Here is a 15,714-nt window from a genome sequence, read left to right on the forward strand (position 1 = left end):
TGACTCTGCAAGGACATCCCAATTACTAAGTCACTTACTAAGCATTCTTTGGCCATTTTGATGAAAATGAACTCTTTTTCCAAATTCCTACAGCATTTGACTTTAATTCTCATATGGTACTTATTAGAAGCTTTAGGATAGTATTCTTATTTTACAATGATTTGTTCATGCCCTATTTATAGTACTTATGTTCATGCCCTATGTATAGTCTAGGTTCAAGTTTTTAGAGATAGCATCTCAAAAATTACCTGCTGGTCTACCAAGACTATCTTACTTGCAGGTGTTTGATAAAAAAAAACTTGTTGAATTTCACTTCCTACCCCATAGGTACAGAACACTTTAGGGTCAGTAAGTCTGAAGTAAAGAGGAATAATCTTATATTAGATCTTATTTTGTGATGCAAGAAGAAAAGTGAATGAAGGGGGAGATGAAGATTGAACTTCTGTAAGGAAATTACTCTTCTAGAGCTCTATGTCTGTGAGCTAAACTATATTGGCCTGAGACAATAAGGAGAAAATATGAGAGATTTTGTACAGGCATTAATAACATGAGTAAAAATAGGAACAAACATAAGATGGCATGATTCCCCCATATTGTATTCATGGAAGTAACAGGATGCAGACACTAGGGAAGGTTTGTGCAGAGAGGCCAGGAGTGATGCCCAGCCATTCTGAGTTATAGGCATGAATGACTACAAAGAGCAGGTGATCAAAAAACTGCTCTAGAAAAAAAGTGCTCTCTCTGGTGCAAGATGCAGTCTGAGTTGAAGGTCTGGGATCGTCTTATATCAGTTAAAATCAAGAGTGCAAATTGTTTCTAAATGCAGGATCTGAATGCTTTAAACCATAGTATATTAAAATTGAAAGACATTTCAGCAGTCTTTTAAAGCCTAGGCCAACAGCTTTGATTCACTGGCCAGGCCAGAGAGCAGCTTTAGCATAGCTCAGACCACTTCAGTTGACAAATGAGAGTCCTATAACAACTGAAAATCTAGAAATTGAACATATAAAGATGGTACAAACTCTGTCCTTTCACTTGATATGAGACAGACATATTAACAGATGAGTTAAAAGAAAAATAAACGTGATGAAATCAGGGAAAAAAATGCTTGTTGTGGGATTAAAGAATTAAAATCTGGCTCTAGCTTTGGGATAAAAGGAACTGATGCGCAGGGAAGATCCCTTAGTGAGGCAAGAGGGAAGGGAGAGGGCTCAACCACTAAAAGAACAGTACAATTGTTAAGAAGAACAGGATATGACAAAGGCTGGTTAGCACCTACTAGGCTCAAGATGGCAGAATATTCAACTTCCAATAGACCTTTAGCCTCATTATACACTATAATACATTATAATACATTAACATCTAAATGACACAACTCACCAGGGCTATCACAGTTATGAAGCTGACTATAAATGGCCAAAAAGTGGGCAGTGACCCAATTCCTGAAAATCTCTATCCCTTCTCCGGAAGTTAGAATATTCTTCCCATTCACTAGCCTACAAAATTGTTGGTTATCGTTCAGTCACTCAGTCATGTTCAACTCTTTGCCTCCCCACCCCCCGCCCCCCATGAACTACAGCATGCCAGTCTTCCTCATTCTTGATCATCTGGTTAAAAATTACCCACCTATAAAAACTAACCACTCCCACATCTCTCGCCTTTCCCACTTTTCTAGAAGACCCCAGGCCCTGGTTCCTCTCAGCCTCTGAGAGAGCCCAAACTCTGTGAAGTGTGTATCTCTCTAAATAAATTTGGTTTCATTTTACTGTGGCTCATTCTTACATTCCTTCCTGCAGGAAGCCAAGGACCTTCACTTGCCGGCTGATCCCAGAGACTCATTGGACGCCTGGGAAGTGACCATCCTCTCACACATCAGTTTTCCTACAACATTAGGAGATCTGGCACCTGTATTGGACTCTAAAGTATTAACAGTAAGCACAGAAGCTGAGGAAGGAGGGACAGACAGGGGGATATTGTAGGCAATCTTGTGTAAGTGCACTATGAAATGCAAAGTAAAGAGGGCGGACAGTGGGCTTGAGCATCGGCAAGAGCTGTGGCAGGCCAATCTGCTATGCTGACATGCCTAGGTGATGCTCTGTGGTGACAGGGAAGCCTTGGGGGGCTTTAATCTTGCTGATTTATATTTCAGGTATCTTACTTTGGGGGCAATAAATAGAAAGTGCCCCATGCTTGAAGTTTTCCTTCAGTCTGGGGCAGTGTCTTCTGCAACCGTTTCCTTTTTCCCTGGCTCTAGTCCATGAAAGGTGCCCAGCATAAAGTGGATGTTGGATGCAATCTGACAGAATGCAACCCACTGTTCTTGAAGTGGTACGGTGTTTTTGTTAGTTGCTTTGATTTGTCTTTGTGCCAGTGGAAATTCTTTCATATCACCAAACTTTTCTTTCTACCCTCCTTTTTTCTTTCCTTCTTTCCTTTCTTTTTTTTTTGAATTGCATTTATTTTTTACTGGTGTAATGACACAGAGGCAGATAGACGAAGGAGTAAGTACTGTTTCTTAATCAACTATCTCTGGACAAGAGTGCAGCTATGACATCAGTGTTTGGAATGAAAAGTCTCCTTAATCAGGAAAACAGAGTGACCTTTTCTGTTTTTATGATGGTAATGTCTGAGAGGCATCATGTTTCTCTTGCAAAGCCCTAATTTCTAGCTTCTTTTTCAAAAGTGAAGTCTGTTTTTTTCTTTTTTAGTTTTGAAACTTAAAAAAATATCATCCGAACATTGTTAGTATTTCATGAATGTGTGTGTGTGTTACAGATAGGGGATTTCCTTTTAACAACACCAACATATTGTTGGTTGAACGTTGAGTACTATACATGTGGAAAGAAATTATGATACTAATGTCATTTCCTGAAAGTGACTAATAAATATAACAGAAAGCAAACTTTAAAATAAATATATCATTTTACATCTATCATCTTGAGATACTCATACATTCAGGATGTGGGTTATAAATTATAGTCTTCTTACAGGTAAAGAAGTAGAATGAGGAAATGGAATCTTTATCTCTGTAATATGAGAAGAGAAATAAAATAAAAAAATAATGTGTTCACTCTCTTCTGAAGAACTTGCTCATTTGAGAACACTGGATCTATTATCTATCCAGTAGGGAGCACTAGAACCCCATGATGATGTTCTCATAAGATTGACACCTCTGAATTGCCTGCACATGCCTCTTGATACTGAACCATCTCATTTGGGTCCTAGCTGAGTAAGGGCCATTTAGAACATTGGCCTGATGTACTTTCATAAATGTCACATTCCTTCTCATACTTGTTCTTAATGTTAAGTAAAACTTTTATGTATCAATTTATATGGATGTTTATTTGGACACAAATGAAGACATGTCAAACTTGTGGTCAATCACCATTCTTTAAAGATCTGTAGGTACATAAACCATTATGGTGTTGGAAGAAGTTGCAGATATGGGAAAACTCACAGTATGAAGGTAGGGTAAACAGGATTCCTGAAAGAATACCCCAAGTGCCACTAGTTAAGCAAGCCTCATAATTACCAGTAGCTAATATGTGACATTCTGATGGCAATATTAGTGAAATACAGGGATCTTGACTGGTAGGTAAACTAAAGAAAAATTAAACTAAGAATTACCAAGAGGAGGTGTTGTGAAGGGATAAGTATGTGGGGTTCTCCAGACCCCATATTTGTTACCCTTCTTTTCCTCTTTCAGTGTTTCCAATGAGGATTAAAATATGGATGGATACTATCTAGTCATACAGAAAGAAAGTACGTCTACATTTTACCAACTTTTTTCTAAGTTATTTGTGGTTTTGATTGTTCTTGTAAAACTTTGAGGGCAGACACTTTCTGCTTTTCAGACGTGTGTTCCCAGAAAAGAGTTCTGAAGGAGGCATTTTGAAAATGCACACACTGTACTAGTTCCTATTTAGCCTCATCAACAGAAACCAATCTGCAACTGAGCAAGTGTGACTGGAAATAAAGAATTAGATGTATTAGGAAAGTGTCAGAATAAATACCTTCAGAAAAAAAGACTACTTTCTGGACACTGAAAAATTGGTTCATCTTTCCTTTTTATAAAAACAGTGTACACCAAGAGTAGATTTAAAGAGTATGCTAAAACATTGTCTATGTTTATGCATCAATGACACCATTTATTCATCATCAATAAGGCATAGAACTTAACGTGCTTTTTTTCCAGTAGTGATGTTGTCACAAGGGGCTGCATTCTTTGATTTGGCCATCCTTACGACCACAGTCATACACTTTAATTGGTAGACAAGAGGTAGGCATGTAATTTGTGGCTATGGAGCAAACTGGAGCTAACTACCCCACGTGTGGTGAGCCTGACTGTCAGCCTGATCAGCTCTGCGCTTGCCAGCTGAGCTAGCGTATTATAGCAACCATTGTTACAAAGGATTTAATCACCTCTAGTAACAACTTCTTGTACCTTCTTTCACAATATACACATTTATTGAAGTTCAAGGTTTGTTACTGAGGAATTAACAATTAGTTTTGAATTAGGCTATAGCCTTTTCATCAAAATATCCATAGGCCTCAACAAATGAAATAAAAACTATTTTTTTGACTAAGCTTGCAGATATCTTTTTCCATCTATTATGAAATTCACTAAAAATTTGGATGATCAGCATGTCAGGACCATCCCCTGATGTAGGAAATGTTAACTTGCTCCACTATTTTTGCCTGGAAAATTCCACAAACAGAGAAGTTTGGCAGGCTGTAGTCCATGGGGTTGCAAAGACTTGGACACAGCTAAGCATGCCTGCACACTAGATGTATTAATTAAATTAATTACTTCTAAAATTATAATTTAGTCTTACCCTAAGTTGATCAGTAAGCATATTAGTTTCATTTTAGAAACAATAAGATATGCATACACACTGTCATATCTGTTTGTGTTTATACTTGAATGAGACCTTCGAATAGCAACAAGAACTAGGACTTTAAGTTAGGAGATCTGGTTCTAATCCTGTAGTCTACAGTTCTGGGCTCTTAAACACTGTGCTTTCCTCTGCATGAATAAGAAACCATGGTCAGTATGTATAGAAATAGAGCACATTGGATCCTAAGTATCAGGGGTGACAAGGAGTGGCTTTGGTGACTTTCAGCTCTTCGTCATCCCCATCATTTCCATCAGTCCTTCAACCTAATATTTGATTTACATAATGAATATTTCCCCCTGGCTTTGTTTTAAGTGCTATACACATGAAGCCTCAAAATAAGTCCCATAACCCCTCATTCCAATCAGATAACTCTGCTAAGCCATTTCTACTGAGACATAAGTCTGAGGATAAAGCTGATGTTAGAGTTCAAGAAGCAAGGCTATAGTCCCAACCTCAACTGGGGGTTAGAGTCAAGCTCTGGGGCCACCATCCCATCTCAGAAGAAGAGAAATCATCAGTCTTGATGTGAAATGACATGGATCTAGGTCAGGTGGGGCTCTGGGACAGAGATAAGGACTAAAGTCAAAAGACATTTCAAGCAGAGAGACGGGGTGGATCTGGGGTATATGAGAACATGTGGCACAGTAAGAGACAAGCAGGAAGGTGATTGCACGTATCATAGTGTGTGAAGGGAGCCATTTTGTGGAGGAGAAAAATGAATCCAGCTGTAGATATGTTGAGGCCTGGGTAGTCTCATGGTATCTTAGAACATTCTTTAGATATCTTCTGACATGGGTTGAAGTGCAGGTCAGAGATTAAACTGGAGACATAGATTTAAGTATAGATGAAATACAATGCTACTCATCTTATATTTTCTCTACTACTGTACTTATAATTCTCTTTACTCCTTTAACAGAAATGGGGGTTGGGATTTTGCAATTACCTGCAGTTCAGTCTATTACAGTGTTTTCACAGTTGACAATGTTCCCCATAACATAGATCTCCTACATTTGAAAGTACATAAGCATGCAGATGATTCAAGGAAATGTGTTTCCATCACTTTAGAGCAGGCTGTGCTATTCTTTTTTTTTTCCATTTATTTTTATTAGTTGGAGGCTAATTACTTTACAATATTGTAGTGGTTTTTGCCATACATTGACATGAATCAGCCATGGACTTACATGTATTCCCCATCCCGATCCCCCCTCCCGCCTCCCTCTCCACCTGATCCCTCTGGGTCTTCCCAGTGCACCAGCCCCGAGCACTATGGACACCTTATCTTCGGCAAAGGAGGCAAGAATATACAATGTGCTATTCTTTATACCCTCAGAAGTTAATGCAAAGGTTTGTGGCATGTCTGGCTGGTACTGGAAATTTAATGGAAAGAAAATCTAAAAAAAAAGCTAAGCAAATCTCTTTTACCTGTTATATAGGCAGAGCAACCAGATAAAAGAAAGGATTTTTAAGGTTTCCCAACAGCAATTTTTGCCACCATCCAGATGTGAGTATATTTAATCTTCTCCGAGAGTTTATACTTTACATTTAAATGGTTTGAATATCTTGTTTACTCTTTCCAGCAACTATATGAGGAGCTGGACTATGTTACAAGCAGCGTTCTAGGAGCTAAGGATATAGTGGAGAATAGGGCAAGGAGGTAGATGGGCAAAATATATGTGAACCAATAAACGGAAGGTGATTTTAGATAGAGTTAAGGCTGTGAAGGGGAGTTCCCAGGTGGCTCAGTGGTAAAGAGTCCACCTGACATTTCAGGAGACACATGTTCAATTCCTGGGTTGGAAAGATCCCCTGGAGAAGGAAATGAAAACTCTCTCCAGTATTCTTGCCTGGGAAATCCCATGGATAGAGGAGTCTGGTGGGCTACAGACCATGGAGTCACAAAGAGTTGGACATGACTTAACAACTAAGCAGAAGCAGCAGAAGGCTGTAAGTGTGAGATGGGGTATTACGACAGAGGGTTAGAAGGATGTTGGGTTTCAGTTGGATGGGTAATCAATGAAAAGGTATGTTTTGCAATCAGAGCTGAAAATAAGAATGTATTAACAATATGAGGACATGGGGTCAACATTCCAAGGAGAGTGAAGAGCAAGTGAAAAGACTGAGAAGCGTGGACAAAGCATGGACAAAATCTGCCATTCATGGAACTTAAGGAAAGACAATGTGGCTGAAGTGACGAGGAGAAGAGAGGCAGGAGATATGCCTGGGGAGGTAGCAGGAGACACGTCAAGTGGGGTCTTGTGGGCCACAGGAGAGTATTTGGACTTATTCCTTGTGCAGGGGGTATTTATGCAAAAGAGTGAGATGATCTAATTAGTCATACTCTTTGTGGTGATACTGCTGTTTTTATGCATGTGTACATCTATATTTCCATTTTAATAAAAAGTTAAGCAGTTTCTAGGTTCTAGAACTTTCTGTTAGGTTATCCCAACAATAAGGTAGAAATGTACACATTCTGGTGTGTTAAAAGGTATGCATGAAATGTGACAGATCCAAAGTCCTCAGAGACCGTATTCACTCGTACTTGACTGTAGGGTTCATTGACCCAGCGAGGCTGTGTGGGAGACGGTACAACTTTCCCAGGCAGATTAGTATCACAAAGGCAGAGACAGGTCAAGGTAAACATGTTTTAATTGTATTGCATTGTTGACCAATCTCTCTCAAACATCCAAAGCCATAAAATGGGTGTTTTGAAAACTATAATCTGAACCTGAATATGAATTAAAATATTTTGTAAAACTGGCTCTTAAAATGTGTGGAACTTAAGTGTTGGGAAAACATTGTTAAGTATTTTCATTTGATTTATCTTCATTTAGATGAACTGTAATATGACTTTCACAAATGACCTGACAGTATCTTCCCCTTGAAAAACAATAAAAGACACACTACCCTTAGCAAAACTTTTTTTTTTTCCTTTTGCATTGGGTTAGGTTTGACATCTTACAGTTTGGGGAATGATGCTTTCTCTTTAAAAACAAAGTGCTGAGATTGTAATTTCTTTTTGTAAATAGTGAGAGGGTTTTACATGTTCATGACTGTAATGAGGATGAGTAGGTTGTATAAAGGTGTATAATGGGGCTCCTGGATCTTAAAGAGTCTGCTTGGTGGCCTCCTTGAGAAGAAAGAGTCTTTGTGGGGGCCATTATCTGACCCTCTTCAGAAACAAGATCCTGGGAGTTTTATTTATGGAGAGTTCTTTACCTGGATTCTCAAGAATCTAGAGATGAAAGGATGAAGGGAAGAAAACGACTCTTCATTAAGCTCTCTATTTCTCATAATAAACTCAGAACTGACCTTAATGGAATCCTAAAGGTAGTACAGTCAGAGCAGTCAGAAGAGGTTTACACCACAAATAATGTCTCCTAGATTTTGTATGCTCAGCTAGAGGTTTTGCTTCATACATGTATTTGTGTTGTTTATGTACATGTATGCACATTCGATTCATTATTCCCCAGTGGTTATATACTCTGAAATTGCTGTGGACATGGAATTAGTGAATCCTGAAGCATTGCTCCAACAGGAAATACAGGATTAGGTTCACATGAACTTCTGGTTACTTTTTGTCAGCTGATCAATACTTGACTTTTTTAAAGTGTGTTTTTTCTGTTTAGACACCTTTTAAAAATGCTATTGGTTCATTTACACTGAATGATATTACACTTGCCTTGAATAAGGTTTGCTGACACCCATATTTTTCTCAAAAGGTACATGCATGGCAGTCTTTCTGCTCTTGGAAACACTAGACTGCACTGTGGCACTACTCTTGGTGTCCATTTTAAACAAGGAAATCACCAACGAAAAGCAAGAAAATGTTCTGGCAGAAGGCCGGGTGTATGGATTTTGCCATTACAAATAAATCTTAGAGAGAAGGAGATGAATTTGCAATATGGAGTTCTTGAATAATAAGGATTATGTGTGTGTGTATATATATGTGTATATATATATATATATACATATATATATATATATATAGCTTTTGCTATTGCTTTCGAATTTTCCATTAGCGCTGTGTAGGGAAAAGATCTTTTTTTTTTTTTTTTTTGACACTTTCTCTGCAACATTTTCCAAGAGTAATACTGATAATGACTGTTTGAATATATTATCTGATGGAAAATTTTCATCTTCACTTGGAAATTGACATTTTCTTTTTTCCAACCAAAGTGAAAGTGTCAATTGATCATGGAAAGAATAGCCAGAAAGTGTCAGCTTCTATCAGCAAACGGACAGAGCATGCTAGTGTCTTTTTTCTCATAACCCGAGAGAGAAGTTCAGAAGTGTCTTAGGTAGATTTTTCTAGCAGAAAATGTTGCTCAGTTGTTTAGTCATTGAGTTGTGTCCGACTCTGAGACCCCATGGGCTGCAGCATGCCAGGCTTCCCTGTCTTTCACTATCTTATCAGTTTGCTCAAACTCATGTCCATTGAGTCAGTGATGCGATCCAATCACCTTATCAGTGTCTTTTCCAATGAGTCAGCTCTTCACCTCAGGTTGCCAAAGTATTGGAGCTTCAGTATCAGTCCTTCTGATGGAATACTCATGGTTTATTTCTTTTAGGATTGACTGGTTTGATCTTGCTGTCCACGGGACTCTCAAGAGTCTTCTCCAACACCACAATTTGAAAGAATCAGTTCTTCAGAATTTATGAAAATGGGAGCATATTAATTCCCACACATAACTATTGAGAATAGAATGCAACTGGAGACAACCTGCTTTTTAGCTTGGTGAGTTTTTTTTCCACTTGAAATACAAATATGATTTCATCCTCTATAAATCAATAAAAGCTTGAGTTGGTCATATTTTCTAAGCTTTGTAAAAAAAGAAATTGCATCATAATAGCAGTCTTCAGATAAATAAGAACAGTTCATTCCCTAATGTCAGCATTTAAACCACAAATTGAATGTCAAGACCTTAAATTGTTGCTTTCATTTCATTGTAAAGTTATGAAAAAAGTCAGAATGATCCAAACCAAAAAAAAAAAAAAACAACCTTTGAACACTACATATTCAATTGTTTTTATCAGGATAGTACATGGAAAAATTCTTAGGAAGAAATAAGTTGATGGAAACATGTAATCTTGACTCATACATTTGAAAGTTAAAACCAACAGAGAGCATAATAGCCAAACATAATTCCATTTTAGTTAGAAATGACCATCACTTTGTAGGGCCATTTAAATAGAAAGCTTGTACCCGAAGCCTGGTGTGTGGGAAAGACCACTGAGTGACTTTCAGTTCAGTTCAGTTGTTCAGTTGTGTCTGACTCTTTGCGACACCATGGATTGCAGCACACCAGGCCTCCCGGTCCATCACCATCTCCTGGAGCTTCCTCAAACTCATATCCATCGAGTCAGTGATGCCATCCAACTATCTCATCCTCTGTCATCCTCTCCTCCTCCCGCCTTCTATCTTTCCCATCATCAGGGTCTTTTCAAATGAGTCAGTTCTTCACATCAGGTGGCCAAAGTATTGGAGTTTCACCTTCAGCATCAGTCCTTCCAATGAACACCCAGGACTGATCTCCTTTAGGACGGACTGGTTGGATCTCCTTGCAGTTCAAGGGACTCTCAAGAGTCTTCTCTAACACCACAGTTCAAAAGCATCAATTCTTTGGCACTCAGCTTTCTTTATAGTCCAACTCTCACATCCATAAGTGACTACTGGAGAAACCATAGCTTGGACTAGACAGACCTTTGTTGGTAAAGTAATGTCTATGCTCTTTAATATGCTGTCTAGGTTGGTCATAGCTTTTCTTCCAAGGAGCAAACATCTTTTAATTTCATGGCTGCAGTCACCATCTGCAGTGATTTTGAAGCCCAAAAAATAAAGTCTCTCACTGTTTCCATTGCTTTCCCATCTGTTTGCCATGAGTGATGGGACCCGATGCCATGATCTTAGTTTTCTGAATGAGTTTTAAGCCAACTTTTTCACTCTCCTCTTTCGCCTTCATCAGGAGGCTCTTTAGTTCCTCTTCACTTTCTGCCGTAAGGGTGGTGTCATCTGCATATCTGAGGTTATTGATATTTCTCCCGGCAATCTTGATTGCAGCTTGTCCTTCATCCAGCCCGGTGTTTCACATGATGCTCTGGTTTCTCTTCAGACTGACTTTACTACTGCTGCTGCTAAGTCACTTCAGTCATGTCCGACCCTGTGTGACCCCATAGACGGCAGCCCACCAGGCTCCCCCGTCCCTGGGATTCTCAAGGCAAGAACACTGGAGTGGGTCACCATTTCCTTCTCCAATGAGTGAAAGTGAAAAGTGAAAGTGAAGTCGCTCAGTCATGTCCGACTCGTAGCCACCTGATGGACTGCAGCCCACCAGGCTCCTCCGTCCATGGGATTTTCCAGGCAAGAGTATTGGAGTGGGGTGGCATTGCCTTCTCCATCAGACTGACTTTAGAAGAGCAGAATTCCCAGGCCCAACTTGGCTACTAATTAGAGGTATGCACTTGGGTTGAATACTTAGCACCTCAAGTTTTGGTTTCTTAGCAGTAAAATGTGGAATTTGTACTATAAAATCTCCATGATCTCTCTTGGTTCTAAAATTTGGGGGGAGCTCTAGTAAAAAAACATCTAGAGTAGACATTTATTTGAATTTCAGAAAATTGCTTAAAAATTGAATGTGAATAAAATGAAGTAACAGAGTAATTATAAAAAAAAAACCTATATCTGTTGTATAATTTATCATAAAGCCAGAGCATTTTTTAGACGGATGCTACAATAATTTAAAATACATAAGCTTTTGTGATATTTATTAACTAAAGAAAAATTATTATAGTTGTAGTCTGATAAAATAGTTCTTTTTAAAAACTATTAAAAAACAAAATTATTTTTACAGTAATATTTTACACATATAAGCAGTATAAAATAATGATTCATATTGCTCATTTTAATTTTAAAGATTGTATAAGTAGTTATTCAAGAACTTTAATCAGGTTTTTAAAAAATCCATATCTATCTCAAAACTATGTAACTGGGATTTTCCCAATGAATGTAATTTTTCTTACATCATAGGCTTATTATCTTTTATTCATGAAATTGCTCAAAGTTATATTTGTGGTTAATAAACATGAAAAGCTTTCGTACTTTAGATATTTCTCTGTATAATCTTAATTGAGAAAATATTTTCTCTACAAATACCAAGTTACCTGGAAAGTTAAGTGCATATCTTGCTAAATATAGGACATTCTCAATTCCAATTTTATATTGAAGTATGTAAATATATCAGTCAAAATACAGATGTTGTTTTCATTTCAAACTTTTATTTAGTTATCTCAGCAATTATTTTTATAAGGAAAATCAAAGTAAATGTCAAAAATCAAAGTAAATGTCAGATGCTGCAAAATCATAAGCATACACTTGTATCCAGTGAAATAAGGGGACTATATAAAAAGATTTCTCCAAAGAGAAATTATAAAATTTCAAAATTAAATGTTGTACACTTTTAAATTGTTATCGTTTGATTAACTCAATTACTCTTGTGCTTTTATAGGAATAAATATTGATGTCTTCTCAGTTGCAAGCTTGATTTACAATAAAAGCAATTCACTAAAATCATTAAAAGCTTTCTTGGTACTCTATTTGTTGAATAATTTAACTAGAAAATTCCAGATAATTTCTACACAGTAGAAGTATAAAGAACTCATTTATAAAATGTTTTTTATGAATTGCAGGATATGTTGATATACAGAATAATCCTTTAAAATTCCAAACATTTAAATATCTGATGATAAGTAACAGAAAGTAAAAAGTGCTTTTTGGCATGCTAAAGAAACTTTGTATTCAACAACTGTTTTGTAACAAAATTTTGAGGTATAGTTGCTCTATAAAAATATATAAAAATGTTAATTTTGACTATAGTTTCCATTTATATCGACAGAATCATGTTTGAACAAAATTGTAAACTGTATATATACAGCAATCAACTCTAGGTATATTCTTGATGCTTGTGTTTTTTAGTAAAAAATAGCATTCGTACCATTTTGCTCTGTTCCAAAAAAATTAATACTTGTAATATTACTGCAAAAAAGCATAATTTTATCTTCTTTGCAAACTTTTAAAATGAATTTATAACAGTATTTATAATACTGTCAGATATTTTACCTTGAACAGAATGACTTTCCAAGCTCATTGCTTTTTCTCTATGATGATGATTTTTTTTTAACTGTTTATGATTTTTCTGTCTGTGATGATTTCTCCTCTGCTAATGAAGCTGAGGTATTAAGAACAGTTGCTTCATTTTTCTTTGTGTGTAAAAAATCACTTGAAATATAAAATGCACAAACTTATTTAGAATAATAATCCACTTGATCTGAATGAAAAAGTCATGCTTCTAGAGAAACACATAAACACATCTCTACAACTATGCATATTAAATTATCTTTTGACATAGTTATCCTTAAAAGAATGATATTCAAAAAAAGATACCCATGCTTTTTCAGTGTATTTGTATCTTTTATTTTGCTAGAGTAATATTTATATGACCTTCATGGTGAATAGCGACTGTCAACAAACATTTTATGTATGTCACACATTTACCATAAAACTTCTTGAGAAATAAGAACTCTATATTTAATCTTTTATTTAATATGCATTTTGCTTTTGCTGACTTCATTGTTGTTGAAAAGTTTATTAAAAATTAAAAAGTGCTGCAAAGAAAAAAAAAAGTAACTGCTTTAGATTTGCATCATCCAGTAAATGACAAACAGCATGCAGGAGCATTCAGATTATCATCTCTTGTGGTAGGACTTATCCTCTATTTCTTTTTTAAAAATTTATGTATTTATTTTAATTGGAGGCTAATTACCTTATGATATTGTAGTGGTTTTTGCCATACATTGACATTATCAGCCATGGGTGTACATGTGTTCCCCATCCTGAAACCCCTTCCACCTCCCTCCCCATCCCATCCCTCAGGGTCATCTCAGTGCACTGGCCCTGAGCGCCCTGTCTCATGCATTGAACCTGAACTGAAAATATATTTCACATATGGTTATACACATGTTTCATTGCTATTCTCTCAAATCATCCCATCCTCACCTTCTCCCACATAGTCCAAAAGTCCGTTCTATACATCTGTGTCTCTTTTGCCATCTCACATATAGGGTCATCATTAATATCTTTCTAAATTCCATATATATGTGCTAATATACTGTATTGGTGTTTTTCTTTCTGACTTACTTCACTCTGTATAATCGGCTCGTTTCATCCACATCATTAGAACTGATTCAAATGCATTCTTTTTAATGGCTGAGTAATATTCCATTGTGTATATGTACCACAACTTTCTTATCCACTCATCTGCCGATGGACACCTAGGTTGCTTCCATGTCCTGGCTATTGTAAACAGTACTGGGATGAACATTGGGATACATGTGTCTCTTTCAATTCTGGTTTCCTCCTTGGGTATCCCCAGCAGTGGGGATTGCTGGGTCGTATGGCAGTTCTATTTCCAGTTTTTTAAGAAATCTCCACACTGTTCTCCATAGCGGCTGTACTAGTTTGCATTCCCACCAACAGTGTGAGAGGGTTCCCTTTTCTCTGCACCCTCTCTAGCATTTATTATTTGTAACCCTCTATTTCTTACACGTGTTTCACATATGCATCCTCCAGTTACCCTTGGGTTTCCCACTGGCCCCACCTACTGGTGGCTTGAGTAACTGCACAATCATGGCCCTCCTGGCTGGAATGCCAAGTTGTTTTCCTCCAGTCATTACCTGAAATGAGCTGTGAGTGGTCCTTTATTCAAGCATTTAACCGGTTAAATGCAAGGTGCCCTGGCAATCAAGGTGTCAATTCCTCACATTAGGAAACAGTTGAGAAAAAAAAGACGGTAGACTCTGGTAGTCTGTGAAGTCCCTGCATACTTCATGTGCGTCTCACACACTCATCAGTAAGAGACTGTGGTAGAAGTTAGAACTACCAAATGGAGTAGAATCAAACCAATGAAAGCTTATTTTAATAATCAAATCTTGTTATTATTTTTAATCTGGGAAAATTTCTTAATCAGATGGAAGTTGGAAGATAAACATAAATTAAAAAAAACTGGCATGTTTGGCTATCCTGAAAGTTACTGATCTTATAGGAACTTGACCTTATTGGACATTTTGACAACTAGGACAATTATTTCTTTGAAGTTTTTATCTTATATAAATATGTTTTATGTTTTTAAAAAGTTTTGTCATACATATTTATATATTTAAGTTTTAGTGGATTTATAATATTGTTTTAGTTCAGATGTATAGAAAAGTGATTCAATTAAATGTATACATATGTCTAGCTTTCTAGATGGTGCTAGTGGTAAAAAATCCACTTGCCAATGCAAGAGGCTCAAGAGACATGGGTTCTGCCCCTGGTTCTGGAAGATTCCCTGGAATAGGTAAATGGCAACCCACTCCAGTATTCTTGCCTGGAAAATTCCATGAGTGGAGGAGCCTGGCGGGCCACATTCCAAGGGGCCGCAGAGAGTCGGACACGACTAAGTGACCAAGCAGCAGGAACATACATATATCTATTCTTTTTTCAGACTCTTTTCTCATTAGGTTATTACGAAATATGAAGTAGACTTCCCTGTGCTAGGTCCTTCCCTACACTAGGTCCTTGTCGATTTTATATATGGCAATTCTTGAAAGTAATTCTTTTCTTTTCTTTTTTTTAAGATTTAGTGACCTGTTGTGTAGCAAGCATTATGAGCTTGGACTTGGTAACAGTACTATCCTTGAGCATACTCGTAGGCAGAACAAATGAAACAAATTATAGAGTTGTGTTCTTTTAAGACTGATGTAAGAATATATTTGTAGGAAATTA

At 37.0% G+C, this 15,714-nt stretch overlaps 1 long non-coding RNA gene across 2 annotated transcripts in view; it reads left to right on the top strand.

The window, feature by feature from the left end:
* The window catches only part of LOC122685328, a 94,324-nt gene extending 84,697 nt beyond the window's left edge, over positions 1 to 9,627 (top strand). For both annotated transcript variants that reach the window (XR_006338351.1, XR_006338352.1), the window contains 2 exons: positions 1,797 to 1,931; positions 9,467 to 9,627. This is a non-coding gene — a long non-coding RNA (uncharacterized LOC122685328). The remainder of the gene's footprint in view (positions 1 to 1,796; positions 1,932 to 9,466) is intronic.
* Positions 9,628 to 15,714: the final 6,087 nt, after the last annotated feature.

Source organism: Cervus elaphus, chromosome 28, assembly GCF_910594005.1.
Source record: "Cervus elaphus chromosome 28, mCerEla1.1, whole genome shotgun sequence".
NCBI classification, from domain to species: domain Eukaryota; kingdom Metazoa; phylum Chordata; class Mammalia; order Artiodactyla; family Cervidae; genus Cervus; species Cervus elaphus.